Below are 13,876 nucleotides of genomic sequence, written 5' to 3'. Positions count from 1 at the left end.
GCTAATCCATGAATATTAAAAATAAAATATGTTTGATCAATGAAGTATTTGTTTGCGGCAGAATAGTCCTGGGTTCAGCCCAACCAACTCTCACGGCTTAATTACTGTCATCAGATTGGTTTCCAGAAGAATAAGGGTATTTTGACACGCATCGATCTGGCATCGTGGTTACAGGCATTCAGAGATGAGTAGCTGCCTGTTGCCTTTCTAGTCTGTATTGGGAACACATCAGAATCATCGAGGTGAAACCACCTCATATTGATAAGCTGGTGAACTAAAAATGACCGTGATGGCATGATTGATCATTGCGTATTAACCAAGGTTATTAGAACCGGGAAATATGAGGCTTTCACTGCCTCCTCACAGCGCTCGATTTAACAATCCATCTTCATTTCCTCGTGTTTCTTCTTCTTCTGGGCCTGGTTTTTTTTTTTTTTTTTTCTTATCCTCAATTAATTACAGTCAGTTAGATGATGAACACAATGACTTTCATGGGGTACCTGAAGAGATCTGCTCTTGGGGAGACTGTCTCAATGCAAAAATGTAGCAGGTTAGTTCTGGAAGATTTAGTTTCTGCTGGCAGGAACCTGGGAGCTTGGAAGAAGGAGCCAAGGGCCATCACAAGCATGTCCCTGAGGCATTCAAACTGGAGACAAACAGCCCTGCCCTGGCTCACTCTGCAATGCTGGTTTCTGAGCACACGTGTCCTTTGTGTCCTGAACTGGACAACAGGGAAGGGAGCGGGACTGGGTCCCACTTGGTTTTAGCAAGGAAGGTCATATAGTAGGTTGCCTGTTTCTAACATTTCTCTCAGTTTGTGGGATGGAGTTTTCCGGGCCCTGGAGGAAGGACAAGAAGTCAAACTCAAAACTGCTGAGTAAGTGGAGGGTGAGAGGGGCCTGAGTTCCATGGCACCGGTGGCCCCAAATTATTTGGACTTGGTCTGTGTTTTCCTGGTTATGTTTCCTCTAATGCAGCTCCATCCTCATATTCTAGGAATATTCCCTTGAAACAAAATAAGGAAACTACACTGAAGCCTCCCATCAGATCCATTGTTTCTTTCAGTACACTTTTACTGGACCTCTACTGTCTGCACAGAGCTGCAGGCGGGGCTGTGGACATGGGGACGGACCCAAGGGACCTATTCCCCAGACAGAGCAGCGGATATGGGAACAGGCCCCGGAAGAAGACTCTCTGACCTTGAATCTGAGTTGGTCATTTCGCAGCTCAGATATGGTTTGACTGTGTCACCACCCAAATCTCATCTTGAATTGTAGCTTGCATAATCACCATGTATCATCAGAGGCACCAGGTGGGAGGTAATAAAATCATGGGGATGCGTTTTTCTCATGCTGTTCTCATGATAGTGGATAAGTCTCATGAGATCTGATAGTCTTATAAATGGGAGTTCCCCTGCACATGCTCTCTCTTGCCTACAGCCATGGAAGACACACCTTTGCCCCTCCTTTGCCTTCCACCATGATTGTGAGACCTCCCCAGCCATGTGGAACTGTGGGTCCATTAAACCTCTTTTTCTTTACAAATTACCCAGGCTCGGGTGTTTCTTCATAGCAATATGAAAATGTACTGATACAGCCCCCGAGCCTCAGTTTTCTTCTCTGTAAAGTGGAGGTAGGGATAGTGCATGTTGTTATTGTTGTGCAGATTTAATGAGATCATCTTGCATATGAAAAGCCCAGTATAGCACCTTACCCCTGGTGCCTGCTCAATAAACATCGTCTGTGAATGTTAATTAGGGAAAACTAACCCTATCCCAATGACAACAGTGCAAAGCAGAAAGGGGTTAGAGTCACAAACAGAGCACTGGTAATGGATCTGTTGTTCCCAAAGTGTGACCGGCAACAGCTGCACCACCAGGGAATGTGTTAGAAGAGCAAATTCTCAGGCCCCACCTGGACTTGCTGACTCAGAAGCTCTGGTTGGGGGGTGGGAGGGCAGCTCTGTGTTCACTGCCCTGCGGGGTATTCTGATACTGGCTCAAGCCTGGCAGCCACTGTGATCATCTCCTGCAGCTGGAGACTAGAAGGAGAGAGTGCCCACTGCTGGGCGACCTGGCAAGGTTCCCTGAAAGAGGTTGCAAGGGGACAGAATGAGAGGGGGCTTGGCAGTTTGGAGAGTGAGAGAAATACATATGTAACCATTAGGTTTGTCTCTGAGTTTCCAATGTTTTCACATTGAAGTGGTTGGGTGTCAGGACTTTCCCTGAGCCCTTCTCATCCCACCAGGCTGTGTAATGGTCCTGAGCACTGTGAGGTCCTCTGGGGCAGCCACACTTGTCTGTCTTTCCTCTAGTGCTGGGAACTCCTGGAGGCCAGGGTCAGAGACTGTAGCAGCTCTGTGACAAATTAGCTGAATTTAGCAGCCAGGGCAACACAAATGTATTATCTTAACAGCTCTGTAGGTCAGAAGTCAGACATGGGTCTCCCTGGGTCCAAATCAATGTGCCTTCAGGACAGCCTTATTTCTGGAAGCTCAAGGGGAGAACTCATTTCGTTGCCTTTTGCAGCTTCCAGAGACCCCTTTCTCCACCTTCAAAGCCAGCACTGCACCTCTCAGTGCTGTTCCCCGCAGTTTCATCCCCTTGACCCCCTCTGACCCTGCCTCTCTTCTGCCTCCTGCCTATGAGAACCATGGAGATCATGGTGGGCCCACCTGGGTAACTGAGTATAACTTCCATCTCCAGGTCAGCTGCTTAGCAAGCTTAATTCCATCTGCAGCCTGAATTCTCCTTTGTCATGTAAGGCAGCACACTCAATCCATAAGTTCCAGTGATTAGGACATGGACATCTTTGAGGTGCATCATTCTGTCCACACAGGGCCCATGTTCCTCTCCATCTGTTAGCCTGGTGCCTCAACAGTGTAGGGTGGTGACTAAGAGTGAGCATTTGTGAATCAGATCCATCTGAGTTCAGTTTGTGGTCCCCTGCTTTTCCTTGTGTGGCCTTAGGCAAGTTTCTACACTTCTTGGAGACTCTGTGGTCTCATTTGCAAACCAACAATGACAGTAGCACCTACAGCACAGGGATATTATGCCAAACTTGCAATGCCCTCGTCACTGTGTTATTGTGACCATTGGAAGGAAAATTAGACCTTGCTTGCTCTGACCCCACCTTCTATGCCCACCATCTCTCTGCCACCTCTGGCAGACGGTGCAGTGGGGCAGACTGTCTCCTGGCCAGCAGTTTCTCCCCACCCTCTGGCCACACTGCCCATGCTGCTTGAGAAGACAGCCTGGTGACATGCTAAGCCACAAGCAGTGGCTGGAACTGACCACACACTGAGTCCCAGGATGGGCCATGATGGACTGGAGCCAATCAGTGGATCCCAGACCTCTGACCCAAAACGTGTGTCCTGGATGGGATGCTGTCCACCCAGCCATGGAAGCACAGGTCTGGAGCCCACACACCATACATGTCTCCAGAGCCATCCTGGCTAACATGGTGAAACCCTATCTCTACTAAAAAACACAAAAAATTAGCCGGGCGTGGTGGCAGGCACCTGTAGTCCCAGCTACTCAGGAGGCTGAGGCGGGAGAATGGCCTAAACCCAGGAGGCAGAGTTTGCAGTGAGCTGAGATCGCGCCATTGCACTCCAGCCTGGGCGACAGAGCGAGACTCCATCTCAAAAAAAAAAACAAAAACAAAAACAGAAAACGAAACTGTGAAGTCCCCAATAACATTGGCTGGCACATAAACCCACTCTGAATGTGGCCAGATGCAGCTGATTCTATAGACATGTTGTGTCTGTTGATGTCTGACTGCATCTTAATGTGAAGCGATGGTTCACACTGACGGGGTGTCTGAGTGGGAAGGCAGCCTGGTCCAGAGGGCTCTGCACTTGTGATTTTACGAGACATACACTTGCTACTGACGGCTCTTGATGTCATTGGGAACCACCAGCAGGAACAGATATGCAGTTATGCAACCACATCCTTTTTGTCCAGTGCTTCTGGCCAGCCTCAGACAGTGACCCAGCCCTGAGTTGACAGAGTGGATGGCCAGCAAGGTGTTGGCTTGGATATCTGAAAGCAAGGCTGATATGGTTAGGTTTTGTGTCCCCACCCAAAGTCCATCTTGAGTTATAGTCCCCACAATACCCACCTGTCGAGGGCAGGACCTAGTGGGAGGCAATTGGATCATGGAGGCAGCTTCCCCCATGCTATTCTCATGTTCATGAGTGAGTTTTCAAGAGATCTGATGGTTTTACAAGGGGCTCTTTCCCCTTCACTCATACACACTTCTCTTGCCTGCTGCCATGTAAGACATGCCTCTTCCCCTTCCGCCAAGACTGTAAGTTTCCTGAGGCATCCCCAGCGCTGTGGTCCCTTTGCCATATCTCCCACCACTCCCAACAGGGAGTTGCGCTGGACTTCCAACAAGGAAGAGAGATGGCCTTATCCCCATTTCACAGATAAGGAAACTGAGCATCAAGGAATGTACAACCAGCAGGTGGCAAATACCAGTCTTTTCTTTATAAATGACCCAGTCTTGGGTATGTCTTTGTAGCAGTGTGAAAATGGACTAATACAAAAGCCATCTCACCACCCCTTGCTTGCATGGGCCATTGATTTGGACTTGCCATCAGGGCCCAGCGACCCTGGCCGAGCATCCCTTGGACCACTCCTCACACTGCCCAGGCTGACAGGGGATGACCCTTGAAAGTCCCGGCTCCCTCTCCACACAGCTGCTAGGCTTATGAGCTCTGAAAGGGGTAGGCCTCCAAGAGCCTCCATTTGACCCTTGATAATGAGAGGCGGAGAAGAGCCATCTTTCAGCTCACAACTGGAAGGAAGTGGGCTTCATATTCATTTGCATAGCTCCTCTCAACCTGGCCATTCCTCTCAACTTGGCCCCTTCTTTTTTCAAGTAGCAAGGAAAAAGGCTGAGAGAACCAGGGGATGGAGGCTCTTAGTAGATCTTTAAAAGGGGCTATTTTGTTTCATTTATCTGAAAAGTCACACCATGCATGGTGAAGGGGGAAGAAGGAGAAGAGGAGGAGAAGGAGGACTCGTGGAGGATGGTTGGCACCTGGGAAAGCAGATCCCCTCACCCTCTGGTTCCGTGAGTGACACAAATGTCTGTTCCGGGACATCCTGCAGGAGGTGACTCTCCCTGACTCGAGCTGAGCCTGCTCACCACAGTGTCTGGTGTGCATGATATTTCTCTTATTTGCTAGGTTCAAAGCTTTGTGCCCGTAGCTTCTTTGCTGGTTCTTTCACACGTCTGCCCAGGGCCCAGGCCTGCCATGTCCGGAGTGCTTCCTGACCCCACATGCCTGTCACCTCCTTCAGTTCTCTGCTCACTCATCACCTCCGCATGGAGCTCTTTCCCCAGCCCCCGCTGCCTGGCCCCATCCAGACTTCCTCACCCATAGCGAGCTCTGCCTGCGCTGGCTCCCCGTATAGACTGGCTCCTCTTCTGGGCGGCTGGAGCAGTCTGGTTTAAGGTATAAGACCCTCCTCTGCTCTGTAACTGCTGTGGTTGAGAGGCCTAACTCGAACCCCAGGTACAAACCGGAGTCACAACCAGGACATTCAGCCACACACATGAGTTTCCCAGGACAGGGCTATACCCTGCACAGAACCCGTGTGTAGAAGTCTCCTGGAGCTTCTGTAACCAATGACCACAATGGTGAAATATATTCCCTCCCCGTTCTGGAGGCTCAAAGTCTGAAATCAAGGTATCAGCAGGGCCATCCTCCCCATAGAGGCTCTGCGGGAGGACCTTCCTGGCCTCTTCTAGCACTGGTGGCTCTTGGTGTTCCTTGGCTTGGACACATCACTCCAAAGTCTGCCTTCATTTCACATGCTTTTTTCCTCTTCTTTCCCTGTCTCTGCTCTGTGTGTCTATTTTTATTTTTTATTTTTTTGAGACAGGGCTCTGCTCTATGACCCAGGCTGGAGTGCAACCCAGCTCATTGCAGCCTCAAACTCCCAAGTGCAATCATGGCTCCCTGCAGCCTCAAACTCCCAGGCTCAGGTGATCCTCCTGCCTCAGCCTCCCAAGCAGCTGGGACTACAGACGCATGCCACCATGCCCAGCTAATTTTTTTTTTCTTTTAAAGATGGGATCTCGCTATGTTGCCCCAGCTAATCTCAAGTTCTAGGGCTTAAGAAATCTTCCTGCCTTAGCCTTCCAATATGCTGGGATTACAGGTGTGAGCCACCATGCCCTGTCTATTTAAGGATACTCATCATTGGATTTAGGGTCCTCCTGGAGGATCCAGGAAGATCTCATATCAAGATCCTTAACTTAATCACCTTTGCAAAAACTCTTTATCCAAACAAGGTCACATGTACAAGTTCTTGGTGTTAGCACACATATCTTTCTGGGGATCACCATATACTTACAAATAATAAAATTGTGGACATTGTGTACACACTGATGGCTTGCCAGTCAAAGTGTCACGTACTTCACTTTTGTTTGCTCATTTGATCTGATAGTCGCTTTGCCATATCTCCCCCCGCTCCCAACAGGGAGTTGCACTGGACTTCCAACAAGGAAGAGAGGTGGCCTTATCCCCATTTCACAGATAGGAAACAGCACCAAGGAATGTACAACCAGCAGGTGGCAAATACCAGCACTCAGATGCGTGTCTTCCAGGCTTCCAAGGCTGTGCTCCCACATACCCTGCAGCAACTGCCTTGCAGATGAAGGGGCTGGGGCTCAGAGGCTTGCCCAAGTTCCCATGACTGAGAAGTGATGAACACAGAGCTGAAATTCCACTGCTTCCCATTCCATGCTCTTGCTGCTATAAGATGCCTCCTCCTCAGGGTCCAAAGAGGATACGGCAGCCTCTGGTCAGATGGCACCATGTGCTGGGTTACAATGCAGAAAATCTTCCCTCCCTTCTTCCCGGGGCCACTTGCCTCATCCCACTGAAGCAGGGCTTGGATAAGTAGCTTGTTCAGGCCAATGGAACATAAGCAGAGACAATATGCCAGTCCTGAGCCAAGCCTAGAGGGCATCTGGTGTTCCTCATGGCCTGTTGTGTTCCTACTGTTACCACAAGAAATCATGCCCTGGGTAGCCACTAGTTCAAGGATAATGGGAGGCTCAAGGAGCAGAACTTAACCCAAATCATAGCCTGGAGCCTGGAACCTGGAGCCAGGAGCTGGGAGTCCGGAGTCCAGCCTAGCCCAGCCGTGGTGCTGTGCAACTCTCTTACTGGCTCATAAGTGATAAATACCCATTGTTTTCAGCCTCTGGATTATGGAAAGATTTGTTATTCCAACATTGCTAACTGATACAGATAGGTCTAAACTTGGATGGTTAACAAACATGGAATATATCTTAAGAATAATGGATTATTCTCTGATTCAGAAAAAAATGTACAACATAAAATCCAAAATAGATGGCCCCATGCTAACTGAAACCAATATGCAAGCTAGCTCCTTACAATTTAAAAGGGAATTGGAATTTGAGATGGGACAGGGGTTTTTCATTTGAGGTGTTTTGAATGGAAGCATCAAGATCTCCACAAATGTACGTCTCACTTTTTAAAGGCTTTTGTTTATACCTAACACTAAACTGATGCTAGATTGAAACATCAATTGACAACCTGAAACGGTCAATGAAGAATGTTCAACTTACATGGAAATCCATGTACAAACATGGGCCTTCTATTCAGTCAGTCCCAATTGAAAATTTTCTTCTCAAAATTCACTCTAATATGTGGATTGTGTTTATTTATGGGTGACAGCTAATTTGCTTTCTTCCTGTAATAAAATAATTAAAATATTTTGCTCTCTGAGTTGTATTTTTTCAGGGTAATCCTTTCATTAAAAGTCATTTAATATTCTTCTGTTCTGTTATCTGCTACATTTCAACTTCTGTGTTTTCTCTGCTCTCCTTGTCTTCTGTCATACTTCCCCTTTTTGTTCTTTTGTTATGATGGCTTATTTTCTGCCCTAAAACAAGCTTTGAACTTAAAAACCTGAAAAGCATTTTATTTGGAATAAAAGAATCTGCAGTGTCACACATTTGTCAGCTAATATGTTCCTTCCTATGCTTTGTTTTAATTTTTCAGAATGATTGTTTATGAACGAGGCCTTTGGTTTCTCGGAGGCTGGTTTGGTCTTTCTACCCATTCTTCACGGAAAACGATAATCCTCCTGATAGCATAATCATCACCGTAGCAACCGAAGGCAATGTCACCAACAGGATTATGACTTAAGAGCCCAGATTTGCATCTCACACCCACTACTTACGCGCCAGGCGCCTCTGTGGATGCCACTCCACAGCCTCGTGTGTTAAGAGGCACACAAGAGCTGCCTGATTGGCTCCCAAGCTCAGAACCAGGAGCTGGGGGAAATCATAGCGAAATCTGAACCCGATGTGGCCCCGTCGGCATCACGCACACAGTCAGAGCAAAATGACCTGCTCTTTAATGTAGTTTAGTTTAGTTCAGTTGTCCTGCCCACCTGCTCCTGACCCTCCTGCCGCTGAGGGGTGGTATTTGAAAGCACAGGTGAGTGCTTCATAGGTACCACATGCATGATCGAATTCTGGATTCCTCAATCTTTTAACCGCTTGGGAAGAACAAATCAAAGGACAGATGCTCACCTGGGTTTGGATTCCTCCTTTAGCCTTTGGCAAGTTACTTAACTGAGTAACTCCTCAATTTCCACCGTGACAAAGGAAAGATGGTGTGTGACTATTATGTTTTTATTCTGGATTGAACTACTCAGTGTATTCACAAGGCCAGTGAAGGCAGCACAGGGAAGTTAGTGGGGTTGGTGCTGTGCTCATCAAGTCCACAGACACCTTAGGGGTTGTCAGGGTATTATTGGGTCTTCTAGGTATCCCAGTGGTTTGGTTGATGATTGCTCACCCATTTCACAGATGGCAAAACTGAGGCTTAACGGAGTTTCCTGTGATGCTCCAGATCACACAGCTAAAAGGAGTAGAGTGATGGCTCAGACGTGGGCCTCCCAGCTCAAGTTCTGTGCTCTGGACAGAAAGTCAGGGTGACCCTGAAGGACGGGGCAGCTGTGCAGGCACAGGATAGGCCCATCCTGGAAGGCTCATTGGCTGAGGGAAAGAGGGTACAAGGGAAAAAATTCCCTTTCATCCATCCATCCCCTCTATTGCTCCTAAACTTCCCTTCCACCCCCAACTTCTTTCCTTTCTTCTCCTTGGGACAGCAACGGCACAGAGTGGGCCGCCATCTCTTACTGCCCACTCAACCATTGCTGGGGACTGATTCTTTCAGCTCTACATAGAACTCAAGAACTATATTCGGATCTGCTTCACAACAGTAATCCCCACAGCCTTAAAACATGCAAAATAAAAATAAATTAATCATCCATCAGCATTTTACAGTACACTTATAATTTTTTATTTAAATGTTTAATATCATAAAACAAGCTTGGCTCATGGAGAAAACTTGATTTCATGAGAAGAAATTGCTCTCTTTTAAGTGAAAGTAAATACTCTTTAGGGCATCCCCAGAGAGGAAATGAAGATGAAGGAAGGTGGTCCCAAGTTGGCCAAATCTGGCAATTATTCTCTCAAAGGCAGCAATGTGTCACAGCAAAACGCGACAATTCCCTCCAGTGACCGGTGGGACTGATTTATGAGCAAAAGCAAAGACATTGTTCCCCAAACAACCTTTGAGTTACTAACTCCCTGAGAGGGAAGACCACAGAAGGAGGGGGACCCAGGAGGCTCAGGGGTGCAGACCAGCTCTGAGAAGGACCTGTCTGTCACCTTTCCTCAGGGTTCTGTTACTTTGAGTGGCAGATCACCATCACCTTCAAGCCCTGGTCTTGTTCTCTGATTGGTCATTCTTAGATAGAGATAGGCTGCCCATTAAGACCCATTGTTCAGACTCTGAAATGAAGGAGAATGAAGCAATTAACATCGTGGCAGTGGGCAGAGTTAATCATGCTTGACCATTTTTATTTAAGTTCTCCCCGCAAATGCAGCACCGAAAGGCACTTATTAGTTCACACAAAGAGGCATCTCTGAACAGCAAACATTCAATTATTCCGATGTTTACTGTTGAGAAAACTACAAAAGAAAATATGCATTCAACAGACACGTTCTGAAAGGTCTTATAAAAATGAGGCTATTTTCACAGTTTCTAAGGCATATCCTATAATTTTGTTTTTTAATCGTTGCAACCTACTGGATTCAATATTAGATTCTTATTTCTACCTCTCCAAACCCTCATCACAGTCTTCTGGCCATTCAGCAAAATACATTACATTGCAAAGCTGAATGTAAGCATAGTCATCTTACATTCAGCTTTGCAATGTCTTACCTCCACTGTCACCAAATTAGGAAGCACCTCAGATCAGGTTAAGGAGAAATGACACATGAAATCTGTAGACTGTCTTCCTCTCTCCCATGACCATAGTGGTCATGTGGTTGCATTGATTACCTGATTAATGGCCTCCTCGTATCCCTTTCCCACTGACTCTGGGCTCAGCCAGGTGACTTTCTATGGCCAATGGATGTTAACAAATGTGACCCGAGCCAAGTTCTGAAAAGATATTCACTCTCTTTGACCTCTGCCACCACCAAGAGAACATATTCGGGGTTGATTGACAGAAAAATAATCTAAAAGATATCTAGAGGAGACTGGACTGGCCTCCAGATCCACTCTGGACCAGCAGCCCCCAACCAATATGTAGCTGACTGCAGCACAGCGAATCACCCCAGTAGAGGCAACTGAGCCTGGCTCAGATCAGCAGAACTGCCCAGCCAATCCAAAACTCAAGGAAAAATAGTGGATGGTAGTTCTTTCAAGCCATTCAATGCTGGGATAATTTGTTATGTGGCACTACTGAGGCAATAGGTAGCTGATACAAACCTAACCCCAGTTGCCATTCGTTAAGCACATGTTATGTGTCAGGGATGGTGCCTGACACTTTACAGACTCAACTCTGATCTGCCCAATGAAGCCACCATTCAGGTGTCATTATTCTCATTTATATAGATAAGGACACATGCCTGACATAGTAGAGTTTAGTAAGCATGTGAGAAACTATGTCTGGACCCACAGCTGTCTCCTCTTCTCTCAAGTCACCTGCCTCCACAGTGACAGGCTGCCCTGAATCCCTGGCTCTGGTGCCCCACTCTGAGCATAAACAGGTCATCCTGTGAATACCAACAACCTCATGTTGACCAGGAAGGACTAAGCCATGCCTCTGAAGTGCTGGCGTGTCACGTGGCCTGTCCTGGAAATGTTATATAGGCATGAGCAAAGCCCACCTTGAATGTCTAAAAATAAACATGGGCCAGGAGTTCCTATCTGCAGCCACTCATCAGCATTTTATCCTCCCAGCTCACCCACTCATCACACTGTGAAATGGGATTGCTCCAAACAAACCTATATAAGGCAGATGCCCAGCCCACCACGCATGCCCAATGATGGGGGAAACAAAGGTCACTCTCCCACAGCAGGCCCTCCCCCTGAGATCACCCTCTTCTGGCATAAATAGAGTGTACCTGTGGTGGACCAAACTCATCCAGCTCTCATTCTGAATGTCCTCCTGGCAGAAGCTGGCTACTCTTAGCTGAATTCTGCTTTGTTCCCTGATAGGCACTGGCCTGGATGCCATGAAAGGGCCAGGAGCTTGCCAGTCCTCCTCACTGTATCTGCGACTTTAAGCATGATAAGAAATACAACAAGTGTTTGTAGATGAATGAGTGGTCTAAATGTACATATGGGGAGTTTTACGAGCAATGCATCACAACTCTAGCACACACTTATTTACATCTATTAGTGTTTCTTGGCTTTGATTGCACACTAGAATCATCTGAGCTGTTCTGAAAAACACAAATGCACAGCCCCCATCCTGGAGCAACAAAACATCCTGGGCTATTTGAAAGATTCCTGAGTAGAGCTGTTGCTTGAATTCTCTCTGGGTCAATCTGATGTGCAGCCAGCGTTGAAGGCTACCCTTCTCTCCTATTTCAATTTAAACACAGAATTTTAACCAACTCCTTTCTAACCCTCATGATGTGATATCATCTCTCCAGGGAGATTTTGCACAGTGTTCCCAGGAGAAGGCCCAGCAAAATTTGCGGCAAGAGGAAGTAAAAATCCTGCCCCTGCCCCTTCTATCCATGCCTGCAGGCGGCTGCACAAACTTGTTTTCCCTGCAGCTGCTTGCACATGTAATGGTTTCCAGGATAACCAGTGAGCTGGAACCGGTAAGATGTGGCTGGGGGAGGGGACTTCTCATCTGTAAGCTGGGGAGACTTGTGGCGCCTTTACATGGACTCAGCTTCTTACCAGTCCCTGAAGGCCCTGGGATTTTCAAATCTGAGGCACAAGGTGGAAACCCGGCAGCACAAGGTGGGAACCCTCCGGCCCCCTCCCTGTTGTCCTCCATGAGCTCCTGGGCCCGTTAGTCTCAGAGCAAAACCATAGCTGGTGGGACTTAGTGGATTTTGAGAGCATGTTGATTATGAATATTGTCCCTTTCAGGCAAGTTAATGAAGCATCCAATTCACGCCAGCTTTTTTCTGTCAGAGAAACACCAGCAAGCAAGGTAGAGACACCAAGCCAAACCCTGATGTGTAAGTATGAACTTCATGTTAATTAGGAAACGGGAGAATGTGTGGGTTTCTCTAATGCAGACTCATGATATGAAGTCAGCTGACTCAAATGCTCTCAACCTGAGCTTAGGGTCATTTGTGTTAGCTCTAAGGTCATCTGAGGCAGACGCATTGAAACTGACCTTGAGAGTATCCTTGACCACTTGACCAAGAGGCCAGAGACTCTACAAGTGTGCTCAGGCCGGACAGCTTCCTGTGCCTGGCAGGAAGACTCAAGATGCCAGTTTCTCCCCTAAACCATGTGAACTCATCAACATGCAACCATTTTAAACTATAAAAACAGCAATTTCAACTGAAACAGTGGACCATTGCCTACTTTACTGGAAATTTCTCCCTCAGAGTATGATGGAAAGAGGGTTGGGTGTAAGAGACCTGGCTGCAAGGCTCACCTCCACTAAGTGACCATAGATATTTTGGACACTAATGTACCGTGAGTCACCTTATTCCTTTGGCCCACAGCTTCTTCATCTGGGAAAGGAAGACATTGGATTGTAAAGTAAGAATAACCCACATTTTTTAGCGTTTGCAATATGCTAGGCAATGTGCTAATTACTTAATTATCAAAGAGACAATTAACACTGAAAAGCAGTTATTAACTAACTCTTCACCAACTCAGCAGGTGGAGATTGTCATTATTCCCATTTATCAGATTGGGTCATCGAGCTCAGGATGGTGCATGTGCTGCATCTGAAAGGCTGGGGTCTGGTGCTCACTTCTGGGCTGTTGATGACTGGGTTCAGATGCATCATTGTGCATCCCTTTCTTAGCAGAGGATTCCTTGCTGCTCTACTATGGACAATTTATTGCTTTACAGTCTTTTCACTGGAGACCTCACCAGCAGTGACATTCGTAGAAAGCAGTCTCTAAGCCGCAAAGCCCTGCCTGTCACTAGACCTACGTAGAGGGGATCTCACTTGCCTTATGATGTCCAGAGTGCTCCTCGTGTTGCCCTGTGGGTTTTATTTTCCTGTTGTCCACTGGATATGGCCTACTGGCATTTAGCATGAATTCCCAGCTCCTCCACAAGCTCTTCTTGGACTGCTAAGGTTGAAAAATTAAACAATACATTTTCTAGAATCTCTTTGTGGTGAACTGATAGAAACGTGGTCCCCAATGATCCCCACCCCCTGCCCCTGTGGAATCCTGCACCCCCATCAGTGTGAGGTGAGCTAGTGACATGTTCTAGCCAATAGGCTGATGGGATGACATGTGTAATTAAGGGGATAAGATTTCACTTCCTTGATTAGCTTACAAGAGATTGTAACCTCCATCTTGCCAGTTGA

General features: G+C 47.1%; 1 long non-coding RNA gene across 1 annotated transcript; it reads left to right on the top strand.

Annotated features, from left to right (window-relative positions):
- The first annotated feature begins 8,232 nt into the window (after positions 1-8,232).
- On the top strand, positions 8,233-13,631 carry LOC108541631 (uncharacterized). The gene is made up of 4 exons (XR_001889003.1): positions 8,233-8,490; positions 12,012-12,185; positions 12,463-12,554; positions 13,408-13,631. It is a non-coding gene; the product is annotated as an uncharacterized LOC108541631 (long non-coding RNA).
- The last annotated feature ends 245 nt before the right edge of the window (positions 13,632-13,876 follow it).

This window comes from Rhinopithecus bieti, unplaced genomic scaffold (assembly GCF_001698545.2).
Source record: "Rhinopithecus bieti isolate Rb0 unplaced genomic scaffold, ASM169854v2 scaffold_20477, whole genome shotgun sequence".
Classification (NCBI taxonomy): Eukaryota; Metazoa; Chordata; class Mammalia; order Primates; family Cercopithecidae; genus Rhinopithecus; species Rhinopithecus bieti.
The sequence above is the reverse complement of the archived record's forward strand: the minus strand, read 5'-3'. Positions and strand labels throughout refer to the sequence as shown.